We start from the raw sequence: 21,046 nt of genomic DNA, 5'->3' as shown, positions 1-21,046 counted from the left end.
ATATATAGTGAATCTGATGGTTGTTATGGTGAGGTATTAAAAAAAATTAACAGATTGTTATTTATATAAAACAGTGTGTTTATGACTTTTCTTATGACAGTAACGTATTAAAAAATAAATGCAATTGTGATAATAATAAATGAATATTTTTATTATCATTATTTCATGGTGATGTGATGTCTTCTTCATTCATTCACTAATAAGTATAACAATGGATAGTTTGTTGTAAGCCGACATCAGGGTCGCCCCTGTGCATGTGCTGCAGCACAGGGCCCCAAATTTTTGAAAATTTCAATTTTTTTGAATAAATATTAATAAAAATGAATAAAATGTTATTAAAAAAACTCAATAATCGAAAAAAATATAAAAACTCAATACATAGAAAAATCAAGATTGATCAAAATTCAAAATAAATATAATTAAATTTATTTTTAATTTATATATAAATGTATTTTTAATATATTTTTTTTAATTATTATAATTATGTTTTTAAAAAAATGGGCCCATTTTTGTAATTAAAACGGGGCCTCCGATATAATTGGGTCGACCCTGGCCGTCATCAAACATGAGTTGTATCATCAGAGAATACTGTGTTTTTTACTTTACTAGATCATCATAGTGTATTGTTATTACACAATGTGATGTTTACAAAACAAAAGACACCCTTATTGCATTCTGAAACCTTTACTGTGTGTTATAGTACCAAATCTTGTGGCATATATTCTAAGTATTATTTCTTGATTTTCTTATTGAAATTCTGAATTTGTTATATACCTCTGGATTTTATGAACATTTGCAGCATCTAGAAAGTGTAAGATTCAGACTCAGTTCGACCAAGGGCTTTATATATATGTGACTATAGAAGCTGACTGAAGGTTTTGTTGACTAAGCCTTATATGTGTTTAAAATAGTTACATATTAATTTAACAGTTATGTGCTCAACTTTAAAGGTGCTTGAGATAAAAGTTGCATATTTCTATAGTTAAAATATTAATATGCTTATTTTTTGGGTATGTTATATTAAAATTTCTCAATAAATTATTATTTTTATAAATAAAGCGATCTTATTCTTATTATTCTTTATGAACGGTTGATAATTAAATAGACCGAATAATGATTTTATCTTAGATAATGTAAAATAGTTTTTTTTTTTAAGTTCAGAATTTTAATTTGGTATTTGTACATTTCTCTTTTATAATTCTATTTATCTGACTTAATGTCTCATTAGTTTTTTTTATACTTTTATTTATCTGACTTAATGTCACATTAGTTTTTTTAAACAATTTTAAAAACAAATTTAATATTTTCAGAAATAAAAGAAGACATTCGGAAAGCGGTAACGAACATTCTGATATCGTCATCAGTTTGTTTTCATCCATTTGAATTTGTTTTAAGTAACTAATAGAGGTTCAATGTCTAAATTTAGTGTATGGCGGAAGCGGATATACGTAATGTTTATTACACAAAAAAACTATCATAAAAAAGCAACCATAATGTCAGCATAGATCATGAAAAATAGAGCATTTTGTAAAATAGTAGCAACAAACAATGTAAACTGCATTTGCCAGCTCTAATACATCATTGTTCATCATAACTTGCATGTTATTCACGTAAAAGAAAAAACATAGTATTTAAATGAGAAGAAAAAAAATACATTAACATAAGAAACTAATCAAGAGAAGAAATAACAGTAAAAGAAAAGATGGAGATGGCAAATTATGCATGTTATAATGTATCATTTAGTCCTTCAAACAATATCTGGATGGCTGATGATATTATGATAAAACATGTTCCTCTTTTGTGTCTCCAAATTGCTTATGATATTTGTCGCATCCGCGAAAAAACAACCGGCGAGACTCAAATAAAAACACAACACAGAGCCGCCACTGCGCGTTATTTATCCCAAGATAGGGAAAGGAAACGCTCAGAGAAACCTGGAAAGGAAATGGTCTCGCGACCAAAGAGAAAGGGTAAGGGAGTCGGTTACGCAAGGGGAAGGTATTAGCACCCCTCACGTCCGTCGTACTCGACGGGATCCACGTCCTAGAATAAAGAAAAGGTTGCTAAAACATCACACACACACACGGGGAACGCAGGTGGGGTTAGGAGAAGGGAGCTCGATAAGGTATCGCACCTTATGCCTACATATCTTGTCTGGAACAAGAATCAGAGCCTCTGTAGTTCGGCTTACGCACGCCAAACAACACAAAACACACAAACAGACAAGGGTGGCCAACATGGAGCCCGACAACCACTAGATGGAATTACGTCAGCATCCGAACCAAAACACACTCAAAACGGCAAACGTGGAGCCCGACTGCCAATCACTGGGCTTACGTCGGCATCCGAACCAAAACACACAGTCAGATAACAAACAAACACAAACAAAAGAAAAAGGTTGCCCGGAGTGGTCTCGCACGACCACCTGCCTACATACCTCGTCTGGAACGAGGATCAGGGCGATGTAGTTCCCCTGAAAGGGAAAAAGATTTCAGCCAGAAACCGGGGGAAGACGCACTACCAGGGAGCTGGACTCGAGCCTAGTGTTGTCATGCATCGTTACCCTAAGTTCAGTTTTCTATCCTACTTGCATAAGCAAACTACTCCTATCCAGGAAAGAAGCAAGCATACAAGCATACAAAATAATTCAAGCATACATCAAATGAGAACAAGCATCTCAAACAGATATCCACATAGCATGCACTATAACCAAACAAGTGGGCTCACACAATAGGTTTGACTGCCTCAGCAAGTCATCTGTACGGGTTGTGTTTGCTCTTAACCTTGCCATTACGAGGCTAAGGTGAAGCAGATGAAAGGTGAAGTGAGGATGAGACCTCACAGCTCTTTATCCCTGACCAGGGAGAGCTTCAGACAAGGGAGCGTGGGTCCAGAATGGAGGGACCCTTCTACGCTCAATGACTCTGACTCGATTGTGCGACAGCACAGATCTTGGGTTTGTGTCCCAATGCATCAACACACAGCCGTGTGAGCAGAGGGACGACACACAAAAAATAGTGGGGGATAGATTGCATATCCCTACCTTCCACCAATTTCCTTGATTAAGGACTTTACCTGCTTGGCACGAAAAATAAACAACCACAATCATTGCCTCTTAAGGAGGACTTCAGACATTTATTTGCCCGGCCAAATAACAGACCGGGTCTCCAGACTACATGAAGTTAGGAAGTTATACCTCAATGCAAGTTTCTTAAGCAAAGCAAAGCAAAAGTTCACAAGGAACTGAGCAACTAAAAGTACCTGGAAACAGTCAAACACAGTTAGTACTCAGACAGACAAAAATAAACAGCAAGTATTAATCAGTCAGACTGTACAAACTAATGCACAACAAAGGCAAGCTATGAGCTCAAGCCCAAACTTCACAACCTACAAAACAAAGTTATGTTAGTGTACAAACATCAAACAACATCAATTGAATTGACTTGGATCATTCTCCATAAACATTGCACCTTTTCATCCTGAAAAATCAATCAAATGTTAGAAACTAGACCACTAGGCCAAGCCTAGGGTCCAAAGGCAAGAAAAATTCCTAAACAGCAAGCAATCTCTAACCAAAGTCAAATTAATGTCAAACAAAAGCCAACACAATTAATCCCATGTCCATATCATTCATCATGTTCATTTTATGCACAAAACAAATCAAACTAGTTCAAATGGAACACCAAACATCCAAACAGAACTATTGCATTCAAATCCATATCAAAACAATTCCAAAAATCCTCAAATAATTTACACCTAAACAGGACATAATTAAGGTCCAGCATGTCAAATTTTAGCTTAATTGGACAAAGGAAACCATGTCAATGAAAATCAACAAAAACAGACACAATTACATGCTCCAAATCACAACATCAACACATGCATTCACTTCAAAAATTCATAAGTCAATGAAAACAGTAAAGAAATGAGTGGGACCAAAACAGGGATGTCACATCATGTGTCTACAACTATCATACCAAATTTCAAGATCATTCAATACCATATGAGCATTTCACACAAGATTTACCAACCTATGTCACACAAGCTTGCATATTTGACCAACAGAGATGAAAAATAGCAATCAAATTGAAAATGCCACATAAAATTCCACAAAAATTCACATAGCATCTTAACATGTTAATGAACATCCATGCAAAATTTCATTCCATTCTAACAAGTCTAGGCCATTCAAATAAATCCAGCAAGTTGACATAATGAGGTGTGACACAAATTGTCACACCTAGGTTCCAAAATTCATAACTCAAACACCAGGAATCCAAAATTCATGAAATTTACATGTAAATCACCATTAGCCAGTCCACAATCATCACAAAAGTTTTCAAACATTTCTTTGTAACCATGAGAATTTCACAATGGATGTGGCAAAGTGTATCAAAATATATCACATGTTAATCAACCCTAGGTCAAACACAATTTCTACCAAGCACAACTTCAATCAATAGGTCAATAAAATTCTACCGTCAATTAGGAAGTCAACAAAAAAATCCACATATTTTTCTGATCTTTTATGAATTTTTGGTGAATTTTCTAAGCTTTTTATGATTTTTAACAATTTTTATGAATTATTTGATTTCATTAATGGCACAATGGTAAATAACTTGCGCGGGAGCGGGAAACATCTTATTTGAAAATTTAAACAGAAATGTGGATCAAACAGGTTTTATTTCCAGAACTTCATCTTCTTCAACCCAGGCACACCAAGAACACGTGAATTTCAAACCATCACCAAAATGAGCAAATGAACATCCGTTGGAATCGTCTTAACACGTAGATCTCAAATATGACAATAATTTGACCTAATTGTTCCTATATTCTTCGAATCGATGAGGTTAGGGTTTACATTCATACTTTCAAATCAAGATTTCATCCTCTACAGTTATCCATAATCAAAACTAAAAGCATCACGACGCTCTACATTCAACGCACTATACAATGCACATAACAATTGAACAAACCGTGACATTCGAAAAAATGAATACCTGGCAATGGCAGTGCTGTTCTTGACGAGCTTTGCGCGTGTTAGCCTCAAACAGATGGAGTAGTAGCTTGTGGAAGGTGAGTAGAGTGCTCGAATCCAATTGATGTTGCTCCTAGTGCTCGAATTCTCCAAATGCCATTGATGTTGCAAACTTGAACAGTCACGATTGGTGGTGCAATTGATGATGAGATGCAAAAACAGATGTAGAAGATGATGATGCAAGATCAACACAACAAGAAATTCGAGAATTGATCAAGAATTCAAAGAGTTTTGGTCAATTGAAGTGTTATGTGGTTCTTGAGAATTTGAGAGAATGTGATGAATTTGGATCTGATTTTGGGAAATGTGTAATTCTGTTATGATTTGGATGTGATTAAGATTATATATGCTTGTTTAATCCATGCTTAAACCATCTAATTAGCCAAATGGAAATGATTAGTGAAATGGCTAATTCAAAGTAAGGGCAAAATTGGAACTTCCCATGCCAGCTCATTGCCACCTCATGGACAGCTCACACACTCTCAAAATGACATGTGTGAGCTGTTGCAACTTGTTTCACCTTCATTGGATGAATATTTTGGAAATTCACTATGTGATGTCTAATTGTCCAATTTTCCACTTTCATTCCAAAAGCTATTTTCCAAACCACAAGGCCTAGGCATGTAATGAACATTCCAACAAGTTTCAAATACCATTTGTGAGGTGTAGCAAAAGTCCCCACTCAAAAATTCCAATTATTTCACAAGTTGGACAATTTTGCCCCTGGTCCATTTAACTGTCCAGTTGAAATTTGACTTTTTGCATTGACCACTTTTGAAGAAATCCAATTATGCACCATGAAAGTACATGTCAAATGGAGTTTGTGCATATAAAGAACTTCCAATTTGGACAATCCATGTGGAAGCTATGGCCTCTTGATTATGGGTCATTTCTGAAATTCACTAAGCCATAATTTGACAACCATACATGGGATTTTCAAGTTCTTGGACATTTTGGAAAGGTGAGAACAAGATCTACAACTTTCATGTTGAACAAGTTTTCATTTGAAGCTTCCTTGGACACGTGGTCTTGAGGTCAAAAACTTTCCATTTTTGGAAACTTTCATTACAAGTCACTTTCTATTTTTTGCAATTCTTGTCCTGACTTGATTTTCTTCATTTTTAAGCTTTGAGATGTCAAATAACACTTGTTCCAACATGAATGAAGTGCATCTAACTCATTTCCACCTCCAAATCCATCAGATCATGTACAGTTGACCACAGTTGACTTTTTCATCTGATAGATGAATCTGGCAATGCATAGATCAATCTGAGCTCCAATCTTCAACTGAAATGGCCCAAGGGTGACACCCTAGCCTCAATAATCTCAATATAACCATGGAATGATCTCCACATACATCATAGACCCCATCTCCTGATCATGCCCTGACTGGCCCAATGCACCTGATTAGGGTTGACCAGTGGTCAAAGCCCTAATCTCAAGGAATCTGCTTCAACACTCCTGATGATGACAAACCATGATGATGATGATGTATCATTGCAATCAAGATGAAGACCAATATCCATTGAGAATCATGAAACCCTAATTCACAGCCCAATCCTCAGATGGCCCATGATCAGTCAATAAACCCTAGGCTTGCACTTAGACTTTCTCATCCTCTGATCAAGACTTGAGCGGATAGCTTGCACAATGTAACCACATGATATGCAATATGCAATGCCTAATGACCCAAAAATGTATGCCATATGATAATGCTAGTCCCAAGAGAAGAGGGCAAATTTGAGGTGTTACAATATTTTGGTTTCTCGGCTTTTCTACTTCGTCCTTAAGCCCCTTCATGTGCCCCTCATTATTGCGCAGGTGTTGGTAAGTATTCATTCATCATATATTTCTTTCTTTCTTTTGCCAGTAAATTTGAATCATCAATACACATGATAGTTAGTCACATTGAATTTTCAACATAAAAACATATAAAAGTTCATACATTAAGACTGCCATAAAAACATATAAAAGTTCATACATTAAGACTTCCATAAAAACATATAAAAGTTCATACATTAAGATTGCGTTTCATAAATGAGAGATAAAAAAATATAATAATTCCTGAATTTTATATAATGCAGGCTGGTTTTACTCTGAGTCCAAGTCTCTTGGGAAATTTTGAATGGGTATTTTCCTTGTTTTATAGTCAATATGGAATCCTAGCCGTTGAAACCTTTGCAAACTTAGGAATAATGTACTATGTGTTCCTAAGTGGTTTAGAAATGAATTCAGACACCATCTTAAGATCAAGGAAGAAAGGTACAAGCATAGCAATTGCCGGCATTGTGACGCCAATGTTATTTGGTGTTGGATTTCTAGCTCTACAACAAAAACTTATAGATAAAAATGATGTTTTCGCACAAACACCAAAAGAAAATCAAGGCGAAGCATATTTATTCTGGTGTTTAGCACTTTCTGTAACAGGTTTCCCTGTCCTTGCAAGAATCTTAGCTAATCTTAAACTTTTATATACAAAGCTTGGAAAAGATGCATTGACAGCAACTATGTTAACCGATGCATATGGTTGGGTTATGTTTACCTTGTTGATTCCTTATTCGACTAGAGGTGGAAAGCCTTATCTCTCAGTAATCTCTACTTTGATGTTCATAGTTTTTTGCTTTGCTGTGGTGAGACCTATCCTTACTCCAATCATTGAACACAGAACAAGTATGAACACGTGGCGAAAATCACACCTGTTGGACGTGTTGACGGGAGTGTTTATTTGTTCGTACATTACAGATTCTCTCGGTACACATCCTATTGTTGGAGCTTTTGTGTTTGGATTAATTTTGCCTCATGGAAAGTTTGCTGATGTGGTTTTGGAATTGTCAGCCGATTTTGTTTCTGGGATTCTGTGTCCTGTTTACTTTGCTGGATTTGGTTTTAGACTCAACTTGCCTTTCCTTTTGAAGCAAAAGAATGCGGGTTTAATGTTTTTGGTTATGCTTTTGTTATGCATACCTAAAGTTTTGAGCTCTGTGATTGTCACTTTCTTCTTCGGTATGCCTGCCCGAGATGGAGTTGCCATTGGATTGCTTCTCAACACCAAGGGTATCATGGCTGTCATACTAATGAATATTGCTTGGGACAAAAGGGTAATTTTAAACTACCATTTTTCTATTATTGCATGATTTAAATCAAACAGCCTTTTAACCAACTTACTTTTTTTTCTTTTTTCTTTACAGATTTTGGATCCATATACTTTCATGGTTATGATGCTTGCTATTATAGTAATGATTGTAATGGTTTCTCCCTTGATCAATGCAATATACAAACCAAAATTCCGATTTATGCAATCGCAATTAAGGACCGTGCAAAAACTGAGGTTCGATGTGGAGCTTCGAATCGTCGCTTGTGTCCACAATGCTAAACATGCGCCAATAACATGATCCATGTCATTGAAGCCACAAATGCTACTAGACTTTCACCTATACATGTATCAGTAGCTCACTTAGTTCAACTCACTAGACATGGCACAGCTATTCTTGTTTCACAAATGGATAATTCAAACAGCACGATTGGTGGCGCAGAAGCAACCAACTATGGATCACAATTAGAGTTTGAGAGCATAACTAATGCATTTGAAAAACTCGTAGAACAATACAATGCGATTAGGTTTGACATATCAAGTGTTGTCTCGTCCTACACAACTATCCATGAGGACATTTACAATGTTGCCGAAGAGAAACGCGCCAGCCTAATTCTCCTTCCCTTTCACAAAGACTACTCAACAATAGAAGATGCTCCAGAAATAATCCACAATGAACATTGTGAGATAAACAAAAATGTTCTACAAAAAGCACCTTGTTCGGTAGGGATCTTTGTGGATCGCGGTTTAGGATCGTTGTTAGAAATAAAATTACGCATTATAATGATTTTCATCGGTGGACCTGACGACCGTGAAGCCTTGTCTATTGCATGGAGAATGGCGGGGCATCCAGGAACACAATTACATGTTGTGAGGATCAATCTGTTAGGTAAGGCTGCAGAAGAAACAAAACTAAAATGGAAAAAAGCAAGTCTCGTCATGGAATGTTGTCGACGGTTATAGACAATGTGATGCAAAAAGAGTTGGATGAAGAGTGTATAATTTCCTTTAGGCACAAAGCAGTGAACAATAACGATTCAATTCTTTACTCAGAGAAGGAAGTCCATTTGAATACGGGCGAAGAGATTCCGACGCTTCTTAACGATATTGATAAACCTGGATATGATTTGTACATTGTTGGACAAGGAAGCGGTAAGAACTCGGTGATTTTTTCGAGGTTGTTGGAATGGTGCGACCATCCTGAACTTGGTGTTATAGGTGACATATTGGCTTCAACTAGCTTTGGTACGCAATCTTCTGTGCTTATTGTGCAACAATATTTGGTTGGAAGAAAACGCGTTATGAGAAAATGTCATGAAGTGAAAAGTGGTACTGAAAATTTGTAAAAGATCGATCGACGATACAAAGTTTTGGATTAATTAATATTTTGTATAGTTAGAATGATTTGTTTTCATTTTTTTATAAATTAAGTGGTTATAGTTCATCAGGTAAAGCCATTTATTTGTTATACCATATTTCAATTTTTTTTAATAGTTAAATCATGTTATGGTCTCCTAGTACCTGCATTACATGTTTTAATTTTTTAAATGATAATTCATTTAATATAATATATTAAAATAGAATAGTATGGTTTTGAGCCGTACATTTAGAGCTGTTAAAATGACTAGCTCATAAGGATCACTCTATCTGGCTCGAAAAATCATAGAGTTAAAGCTTTAAAATTAGAGCTTGTATTTTTTTGAAGCATTTAATTCGACACTCCCTCACTTAGACCTGACACCCTCCATCACGTATGAAAAGACGACATTGCCCTTGTAAAATCATTTTCAAAATTTTCACAATTTATAGTGCAAGAGTGTGAATTATATATTTTACTTAAATTAGATATTTATATATATATATATATATATATATATATATATATATATATATATATATATATATATATATATATATATATATATATATATATATATATATATATATATATATATATATATATATATATATATAAATTTATTAATATGTAATTTTAAATTTAGAGTAATAACAAAAAAATTAAATATTTATTATTTTCATTATTGAATTTAATTTGTGAACAACTTTAAATATATTAGTGGTTCTCCAAAAAAGAAAAAAAATTAATCGTAGTTTATTGTAAATATTTTATCAAGATTCAGTTTATTTATTAGTATCATAAATAAACATTTTTTTAGATAGACTAGATTAATTTTTTATGATTCAAATGAATTTTATTTTAATACTTTAATTAATGGGCTTCATATAGTATAATATATGCTACATGGTGATGCATTATTTTTAATAAATATTGATTATAGTCATCTAATATCTACGTTTATTATTTGTAATTTACCAACAATATGAAGAATATTATTTTGATTATAAAAAGAATAAATATAATTATTTGTAAATATGAATAAAATTTTGTACAAAATGATCTTTTTTATATTGATTATTTCCTATGTTATATTTAAAAAAAATTGATATGAATATTTATAAAATAATAATAATAATAATAATAATATAAGTAAACCATGTATATTGATTATAAATTGCAAATTATAATGTAATTGGAATCCAATGAACCGTTAATTATCATAAAAATAATTATTAAACGTGTAAAATATGGTTGTCATAATATTAAATGAATATTAACTCTTAATTATGATAAAATTAAATTAGTCAATTACTTAATATATGTAAGTAAACAACCATATCAATCTGTTTTAAACGGTATGAGTTGTGAGTGATAATAAATCTTAAACCATTATAAAATTTTATTATTATATTCACCAAAATGTGTAACTCAGGTCCATCAATTCATCAATTTTCTTTCATGATTTAAAAAATAGTCTCTTATATTTATTGTCCTTATTTCATGAGTTTTTTTTAAATGATATAAATGTTTATAATAATGTTAATATCCATCTTTATTAAATTATTTACAAAAATAAAATATTTTGTTTGTGTAACATTTTATTATGTGCTATTAATATTTAAAATAAAATTTTATATGTATTAATTTTGTTAATATTTAGAAATAAAGTAATATATTTATTATTCATATGCATCATTCAGTTAAGAATAATAACGTGAATTATATTTTTTTTAGTTATTTATGATATTCATTATTTAATTTTTAAAATGACATTATATTCATTATTTATACTTTTTTGATAAATAATAATATTAATGGTTAATTGAAAATGTAGAGAAATTGTTTTATTATAATTTGATTAAATTTTCATTGTTAATAAATATTTCAATTTAGTTCACATATGAATGTTATAATTTTATATTGTCATTAGGAAATAAATAGTTGTAAATTTGATGTGAATAAAAATTAAAAATTAAATTAAATTACAGATGATTAGTCAAAAGTAAAATGTAATAGACGTCAATTAGTTTTTCAATTTTTAGTTGTAATGGTAATAATAAAAAATTTAAATATTTTTTATATTCATTACTGCATTTAATTGGGAACAACTTTACATATAATTTTTTATAAATATTCTATCAGCATTCAGTTTTTTTAATGATGACATTAAATTTTATGACATTAATGTTTTGAATAACTTTTTACAGTGATTTATGACGTTTTGTCTTTAAAATAGTTTCCCTTCTTCTATTATTAGTGTCAAATAAAATTTATTTTTTTAAAAGACTAAAATTAACTTTTTTTATTATAGATTAAAATTTAAATTTTGTTGATTTAAATTAAATTGTGATAGATCAATTTAATAACTATTAATTATGAATAATTTCGAGACTAATATTTGTTTTTATTGAATATTTATCTTAGTAACTTTTTTATACCGTGTAATTCTATTAATGTTAGAGACAGTGATTAATATATATAATACATTGTACATATTTCCTATGCCTCTAATTGTAAAGGTGTAAAATTTAATTCTCATAATAATATAAAATGTTCAGTTTTTGTTGAATATAATATAATATATATGTTTACTATTTATAATTTAGTTCTTATAATAATATAAAATTTTATATCTATGTTTATTATTTCTAATTTAAATAAAATTAATTATATTATTAAAAATAATAAATATAATTAACTATTAACATGAATAAAATAATATATAAAAATGACCGCTTTTATTTATTTTCATATTGATTGTATCCTATGTTATATTAAAAATAATTATATGAATATTCATAATAATATTAATATATAAGTAAATGTTGTACTTTGGTAATTTTTTGTTATGCTCCTTTGTAATGCTATTAATATTTGAGATAAAAATCTTATATGTATATTTTTTTAAAATTGAGTAAAGTAAAAATAGTATATTTATTATTTGTACAAAAATAATATTGACCAAAAAATGTATAAAACTATATTTTCCTATAATATTTATAATACAAATTAAATAAATTATGATTCATCATACCAACTAAAAACAATGAGTCAATGACTTTAAAAATACTTAAAAGCGAGTTCTTATTTTAGTTAATAAATTATGATTCAATATTCATTATAATGTGGTATTGGAGAATTAGGGAAAGTGAAAAAGGGGTTTGGGTAGAAAAAGAGTCAAAGAATGGGTGTTGAAAGATAATGGTGTTTTGATTAGTGGTTAAGTAAAAGGTATTCACATAAGCTAATAGGATGATGTGGACTATTTTTTAGGAAGTCAGTGTTAAGTGTTGCAAAATTATTTGAAGCATTAAATTTAATATATATATAAATAGATAGAGAAAGAGTCAAAGAATGGGTGTTGGAAGATAATGGTGTTTTGATTAGTGGTTTAGTAGAAGGTATACACATAAGCTAATAGGATGATGTGGACTATTTTTGAGGAATTCAGTGTTAACTGTCGCAAAATTATTTGAAGCATTAGATTTAATATATATAAATAGATTAGTGAAACTAAAATACTTATACAAACGATCAAAGTCATTCCATCCCCTACGGTCCAAAGATTTAAATCTTGTTAATATTCAGAACTATTCATGAACATCACAACAAATATGATTAAAATGTTAGTAGCTCCCACGTAAATAAGTAGCTATGGCACAGCTACAACATGCGAGTTTGCTAAAATATATAAACCAAAACCAGTCCCAACAAAAAGCAGAAAAAAATGGGGTTGGTATGTAATACTACTCCTAAACTTTCTAATATAAGACCTGATCCCACAAAGACTATAAGGAAATCGTGCAGCGGTTTAGACAGATCCATTATATGTAATAAAAAAAGACAAAGAAATAGAAATATCATGACCTTATTGATATGACCAAGATTTTTTTTTATATACTTCAATTTTTTTTTTTGCATTGAAAAACCTAAGTAGTTTAAATTGTTGTCCAATAATACTTGGTTAGCTCGTAGAATCTGTACTATCAATTTCAGTGATCTCTTTTAGTGATCTAGCTTGCTAGAAGGATCAATTTCAATGTGATAGATATAGCAAGGTGTATAGGAGGACACATAGGAAGAGAGAGTTGGGGAATAATTCCACTCCCACTCAAAATTAATTATGTTAGCAGCACATGGGAGAGGTGGCAGAAGAGAGAGAATCAGGGAATGTTCCCTTGTCAGTATGCATGATTTAAGTCTCAATTCCCTAGGAGAGATAAGGATGGGAGGAAGAAGTACAAGGTGATGAAAAATTAAAGGCTATAGTGCAGGTCCTGCTAGCAGATCCTAGTAGCCAAACTGGTTTTCAGCTCAAAGGTGGTAGGTTGTATCATGAGGGCAGAATAGTGGTTCCAAAGCAATCACCCAGATTTGCTTGGATCTTACATGAGTTCCATGATACTGTTGTGGAAGGGAACTCAGGATACCTAAGGACTTACAAAAAAAAATTCTAGTGTGGTGTATTGGGAGGGTATGAGAAAGAGGATATAAGAGTATGTGTAGGCTTGTGAAGTGTGTCAAAGGAATAAGTATCAAACCTTGAGCCATGGAGGATTGCTACAACATTTGCGTATACCAACACAGACATGGAGTAACATTTCTATGGACTTCATGTGTGAGGGTTGCCTAAGGTGTATGGAGTGGATATTGTGATGATAGTGGTGGATAGATTGACAAAATATGCTCATTTTCCTTCATATGAGCCATCCTTATACTGCTAAGAACATTACTGACTTATTCATAAAATAAGTGGTCAGGCTACATGGTTTCCCTATCTCCATAGTCTCTGATAGAGATAAGGTTTTTTTAAAGTAATTTCTGGTCTTAATTGTTGGTGCAAAGGTAGAATAAAAGATGAATATTCTATTAAGAATGACGACTACAAAACATGATTAAAAGTTACAATGATTGACACCCTATTTATAAGCCTCTAACAAACTTAAATATGAATCAAATCTAATATTTAAATCTAATATCTAACAAACTTAAATATGAATCAAATCTAATATTTAAATCTAATATCTAACAAACTTAAATATGAATTAAATCTAATAATTAAATCTAATACCATCCCTTAATTCATATTCCATCAAAACTTGTAACACCAATTCCATCCCTTAATCTGAGAAATTGATCAGTCTTGATAGCTTTCGTCAGAACATCTGCCAACTGCTTCTGAGTGCTGCAGTGTACAACTTCTAACACTCCCCTCTGAACTTGATGTCTCAGAAAATGATACTTGGTCTCAATGTGCTTGCTTCTCCCATGCAACACTGGGTTTCTGGCAAGATTGATTGCAGACTTGTTGTCAATCATCAGCTTCAGAGGTTTGTTTACTTTAATCTTCAGATCCTGCAATAGATTCAGAATCCACACAGCTTGGCATGCAGTAACAGCACCTGCAATATATTCAGCTTCACAAGTTGACAACGCCACAACAGGTTGCTTCTTGGAACACCAAGAAATGGGACCTCCCAGAAATTTGAATAAGTACCCAGACGTACTTCTTCTGTCAACTCTGTCTCCACACCAATCAGAATCTGAATAACTCTGAAGTTCTGACTCATCCTTTCTTCCAGAAGGAAATAATACTCCATACTTCAGAGTTCCCTTGATATACCTCAGAATCCTGACTGCAGCTTGGTAATGGGACCACTTAGGTTTACTCATGAACCTACTAACCATCCCAACTGAATAGCAAATATCAGGTCTGGTATTGCACAAATACCTCAGAGAACCAACCAACTGTTTGAAGGTTGTAGCGTCCACATCCTTTCCATCAGAGTCAGAATCCAGTTTCTGATTTGTATCAGAAGGTGTGACAGCAATCTTACAATTCTCCAGTTCAAATCTCTTCAGAAGTTCTAATTCATACTTGAGCTGATGCAAAATAATACCTTTCTCAGAGTATCTGAATTTCATCCCTAGAAAGTATGTCATTTTGCCTAGATCAGTCATTTCGAATTCATTCATCAGAACTTTCTTGAACTTGGCTATCTCCTGTTCAGAACTTCCAGTCAGCAGTATATCATCAACATATAAACATACCAGAGTCATATTTCCTTCAGAAGTATGCTGAACATAGACACCGTACTCCATCTCACATTTCTGAAAGCCTTGCTTCTTGAAAAATGAATCAATCTTCTTATTCCAAGCTCTGGGCGCTTGTTTCAATCCATATAGAGCTTTGTATAATCTGTACACCATCCCTTCCTGATTCGTTTTCACAAATCCAGGAGGTTGTGACACGTAAACTTCTTCTTCTAATGGACCGTTCAGAAATGCAGATTTTACATCTAAATGCATCAAAGGCCAATTCCTGTTAGCAGCTATTGCAATCACCATTCTGATTGTTTCATGTCTTGCTACAGGTGCAAACACTTCAGAGTAATCTAGCCCAGGTTTCTGTAGAAATCCTCTGGCTACCAACCTTGCTTTATGTTTGCCAATTGAACCATCTGGCTTTAACTTCTGCTTGAAAACCCATCTGACGCTGATGGTTTTCTTGTCTGTTGGAAGTTCTGTCAGCTTCCATGTCTTGTTTCTCTCTATAGCATCAAGTTCTTCTTTCATGGCCTTCAGCCAGAGCTTCTGCTTAAGAGCCTCTTCTGTACTTATGGGTTCAGAGTCTACTAACATGGCACACTGAATAACTTCTCCTTCAGAGTCTACTTCAGTGTCTTGCAGCATGTCAAATTCTGCATATCTTCTGGGGATGTTTCTGATTCTTTGTGGTCTCTGAACTTGTTCAGAGTCTTGAGCTTCAGAGTTTCTAGCTTCAGATGGTTGACTTCCTCCAGAGCTTTGATCATCTTCAGGGTCTGGCATATTTCCAGAGTCTGAATTGCCACCAGAATCTGGATTACCATCAGAGTCTGGGTCATCAGAGTCAGGATCATCAGAGTCTGAAACATCAGAGTCTGCAACATCAGAGTCTGGAACATCAGAGTCTGGAACATCAGATTCTGGATCACTATCAGAGTCAGAATCAACGTCAGAATTTACTCCAACCTCAGAAATTCTGAACTCTGACCTTTCTTCAGAAGTTCTAACATCAGAATCAGATTGAGACTTATCCCAATTCCAAACTTCTGATTCCTTCACAATCACATCTCTGCTGAATTCAATTTTATTGGTTTCTGGACAATAGAGCTTGTATGCACCTGTACTGTGGTACCCTATCAGAATCATCACTTTGCTTCTATCATCCAGCTTCTGTCTTCTGGCTTCTGGAACATGTTTATAGCAAACAGAACCAAACACCTTCAGATGACTAACACTTTGCTTATCTCCAGTCCACTTCTGTATTGGAACTATTTCCTTCAACTTCTTCGTAGGACATCGGTTGAGTACATACGTTGCAGTGGCAACAGCTTCTCCCCAGAGCTTCTGAGGAAGTTTCTTCTCCTTTAGCATGCTTCTCACCATATCAAGCAAAGTGCGGTTTCTTCTTTCAGCAAGACCATTGTGTTGAGGGGTATAAGGAGCAGTAACCTCATGCTCAATTCCATTCTCCTCACAGAATTTCTGGAATTCTTTGGAGTTATACTCACCTCCACCGTCAGTTCTAAGAATCTTCAACTTCTGACCACTCTGATTCTCAGCCTTCATTCTGAACTTCTTGAATTCATCAAACACCTCGTGTTTAAACTTAATAAGGGATACCCATGTCATTCTTGTGAATTCATCAACAAATAACACAAAGTATTTATTCCCTCCAATCGATGCTACTGGAAATGGACCACACACATCAGAATGTACAACTCCCAAGGCATGTTTTGCTCTTGGAGCAGTTTCTGACGCAAATGGCAATCGTGGTTGTTTTCCTTCCATGCAAACTTTGCATGACTTTTCAGGCTTCTTAATTGCAGGAATTCCATGTACCAACTTCTTTGAATTCAGATGTTTTAAGCTTCTGAAATTCAAATGACCAAATCTTCTGTGCCACAGCTCACTCTCCTTCTCAGCACTTGTTGCACTAAGACATTCTGAGTCTGCAGTTCTGACATTCACCTTGAATGTTCTATTCCTTCCCTGTTCTGACTCCATAATCAACTTCTGATTGCAGTCATACAACTTCAGAAGATTGTCTTTCATGGTAACTGAAAAACCTTTCTCAATTAATTGTCCCACACTCATCAGATTGCTTCTGATGCCAGGTACATACCACACGTTCTGAATCAATGCTGTTTTCCCATTGTTCAGAATCACTCTGACATTTCCCATACCTTCTGCATTAAGATATTTGTCATCAGCACATCTGATCTTTGTCCTCTTTTCAGAGTCAAAGTCAACCAGCCATTTCTTGTTTCCAGTAAGATGATTTGAACAGCCAGTGTCCATATACCACCAGTCTATCAGATCCATATCATCAGATTCAGAGGCCATCAATAGCACAGATTCGTCATCAGAACTTCTGGCTATATTTGCTTCTTCTGATTTTCTCTCCTTGTTTGACCAACAGTCTCTAGCAAAGTGACCAAACTTCTTACAACAGTAACATTGGATCTTCTTCTTGTCATACTTCTCTTTTCCCTTCTGAGCATTCTTTTGTCTATCAGAGGTTGAGCTTTCTGACTTCTGACCACCATCAGATCTTCTCCTGGCTTCTGACTGCTTCTGATACCTCCTATCAGAAGTTGCTTTCAGAGCCTGCTGCTCTACTTCCCTTTCAGAAGTTCTCTCAGTCAAACGCAACTCTTGCGCTTCTAGACTGCTCTGCAGCTCTTCAATTCTCATGGTGCTCAGATCTTTGGAATGTTCTATTGCTACCACAATGTAATCAAATTGACAGGTAAGGGATCTCAATACCTTCTCCATGATTGTTTCTTCAGAAAGAGTTTCTCCACACGCTTTCATCTCATTAGTGATTAGAATCACTCTGGAGATGTATTCAGAAACTTTCTCATTATTCTTCATGTTGAGATTCTCATATTGCTTTCTCAAGGACTGAAGCTTCACCTTCTTCACTGATGCGTCACCACCATAACATCTAACCAGTGTGTCCCACGCAGCCTTTGCTGTCGTTGAATCTGCAATCTTCTCAAACACATTTACATCAACACATTGATGAATGAAGAACAATGCTTTCTGATCCTTCTTCCTTACTTCCTTCTGCGCGTTTTTCTGTTCATCCGTCGCATCTGCTGCTACCGGAACATAACCATCAGTGACAAGATCTAGAACATCTTGAGCACCGAACAGTACACGCATTTGGATCATCCAACGATTCCAGTTTTTACCGTCAAATACTGGAAGTTTGGAGTTCATGTTGCCGTTTCCGTTCATCTTTCTACCTTGCACAGTACACTCAGATTTCTCACACAGTGTTTCCCAACCCACAGAATTAAAATTCTGATCAGATTTTGTTCAAGATTCAACACGAATCTAAGAATCAAAATCAAACACACAAGACCTCACGTTCACTCGTGTTTCCCGTGTTTCCCAATGAATCTGAACCGGAGCTCTAGATACCAATTGTTGGTGCAAAGGTAGAATAAAAGATGAATATTCTATTAAGAATGACGACTACAAAACATGATTAAAAGTTACAATGATTGACACCCTATTTATAAGCCTCTAACAAACTTAAATATGAATCAAATCTAATATTTAAATCTAATATCTAACAAACTTAAATATGAATCAAATCTAATATTTAAATCTAATATCTAACAAACTTAAATATGAATTAAATCTAATAATTAAATCTAATATTAATTGTTTAAACAGGCAGGTAATGGATTGAAGTACAATAGTGCTTACCGTCCTCAGTCAGATGGGAAAATTGAGGTGGCAATAGGTGTTTAGAGACTTATTTGAGATGTGCGACTGAGCTTAAACCAAAATAGTGGCCAAAATGGTTGGCTTGGGCAGTTTAGTACAATACCAATTACCATGCATCCTTGAATGCCACTCCTTTTGAAGTCTTATATGGAAGAACCCCACCAATGTTAGTAAGAGGGGATACTCCATTTTCAGTAGTAGATGAAGTCAACAAGTTGACTGCTGAGAGGAATGTTATGCTCAGAGAGTTGAAGGAGCAGTTGCTGAAGGCACAAGATTTGATTATAAAAAGAATAAATATAATTATTTATAAATATGAATAAAATTTTGTACAAAATGATTTTTTTATATTGATTGTTTCCCATGTTATATTTAAAAAAGTTGATATGAAAATTAATAATAATAGTAATAGTAATAATAAGAATATATAAGTAAACCATGTATATTGATTATAAATTGCAAATTATAATGCAATTGGAATCCAATGAACGGTTAATTATAATAAAATTAATTATTAAACATGTAAAACATGCTTGTAATAATAATAAATGAATATTAATTCTTAATTATGATAAAATTAAATTAGTCAATTACTTAATATGTAAGTAAACAACCATATCAATCCGTTTTAAATGGTATAAGTTGTGAGTGATAATAAATCTTAGACCATTATAAAGTTTTATTATTATATTCACCAAAATGTGTAACTCAGGTCCATTAATTCATCCGTTTTCTTTAATGATTTAAAAAATAGTCTATTATATTTATTGTCATTATTTCATGAGTTTTTCTTAAATGATATAAATGTTTATAATAATGTTAATATCCATCTTTATTAAATTATTTATAAAAGTAAAATATTTTGTTTGCGTAACATTTTATTATGTGCTATTAACATTTAGGTACAATATATTAAGTAAAATAGAAATAGAAAAGGGGAAAACAGAATTCTAGGATGGATAATTTATCTTTTCCTAGAGTGATTCTTTATTGTTTATGTCAAAATAGATACGTAGTGAAGGAATGACCAAATAAAAAAGAGTGGGAATTGAATTCACCAAATACAAGTTTCTTAATTAACTTTAAAAAAAAAGAATTGAATCATGAGTCTATATTAGAAATATATTTCTATTAAGATTATATTTTCATTCAGATCCTAAAAATGGAAATGGAATTTTTTGAAACATAGAATAAAGTTATGTATTGACTCACTTTCAAAAATATTCTGATTATTAAAAACTCAACGGGACCCACTCGAATTCATCAAAGAAAGAGTGGATCACTGTAGAGTTCTTATGCTTTCATTTTGAAAAAGAAATTCATCTCATTATTAGAGGGATGATCCCAATCCGGAATATGAACCTTAAAAGAAAATACCAGTTAAACCAATCACAATAATAGCGGTTATAGTACCTACTATCCAAAGAGGAATTCTTCCAGTAGTATTGGCCATTTATCCTACTTTCCTCCATATTTGATCAAGTAGTTATTCATACTAGAGACCTAAACAATCATATATATAATTATGAAATGATATCCTTCCGAATAGGATAAGAGAATTCCTAGTATATATATATATATATATATATATATATATATATATATATATATATATATATATATATATATATATATATATATATATATATATATATATATATATATATATATATATATATATATATATATAATTCTCATTTCTTATATTAATTGATGAATTAATTGAAGAAATAAATTGAGAATAAAAAAGAAAGTACAAAAATGAGTA

The 21,046-nt window shown here is 32.9% G+C and overlaps 1 pseudogene; it reads left to right on the top strand.

Moving 5' to 3' along the window:
- The first annotated feature begins 1,702 nt into the window (after positions 1-1,702).
- Positions 1,703-9,475, top strand: LOC127095232 (cation/H(+) antiporter 15-like; annotated as a pseudogene).
- The last annotated feature ends 11,571 nt before the right edge of the window (positions 9,476-21,046 follow it).

This window comes from Lathyrus oleraceus, chromosome 6, assembly GCF_024323335.1.
Source record: "Lathyrus oleraceus cultivar Zhongwan6 chromosome 6, CAAS_Psat_ZW6_1.0, whole genome shotgun sequence".
NCBI classification, from domain to species: domain Eukaryota; kingdom Viridiplantae; phylum Streptophyta; class Magnoliopsida; order Fabales; family Fabaceae; genus Lathyrus; species Lathyrus oleraceus.
The sequence above is the reverse complement of the archived record's forward strand: the minus strand, read 5'-3'. Positions and strand labels throughout refer to the sequence as shown.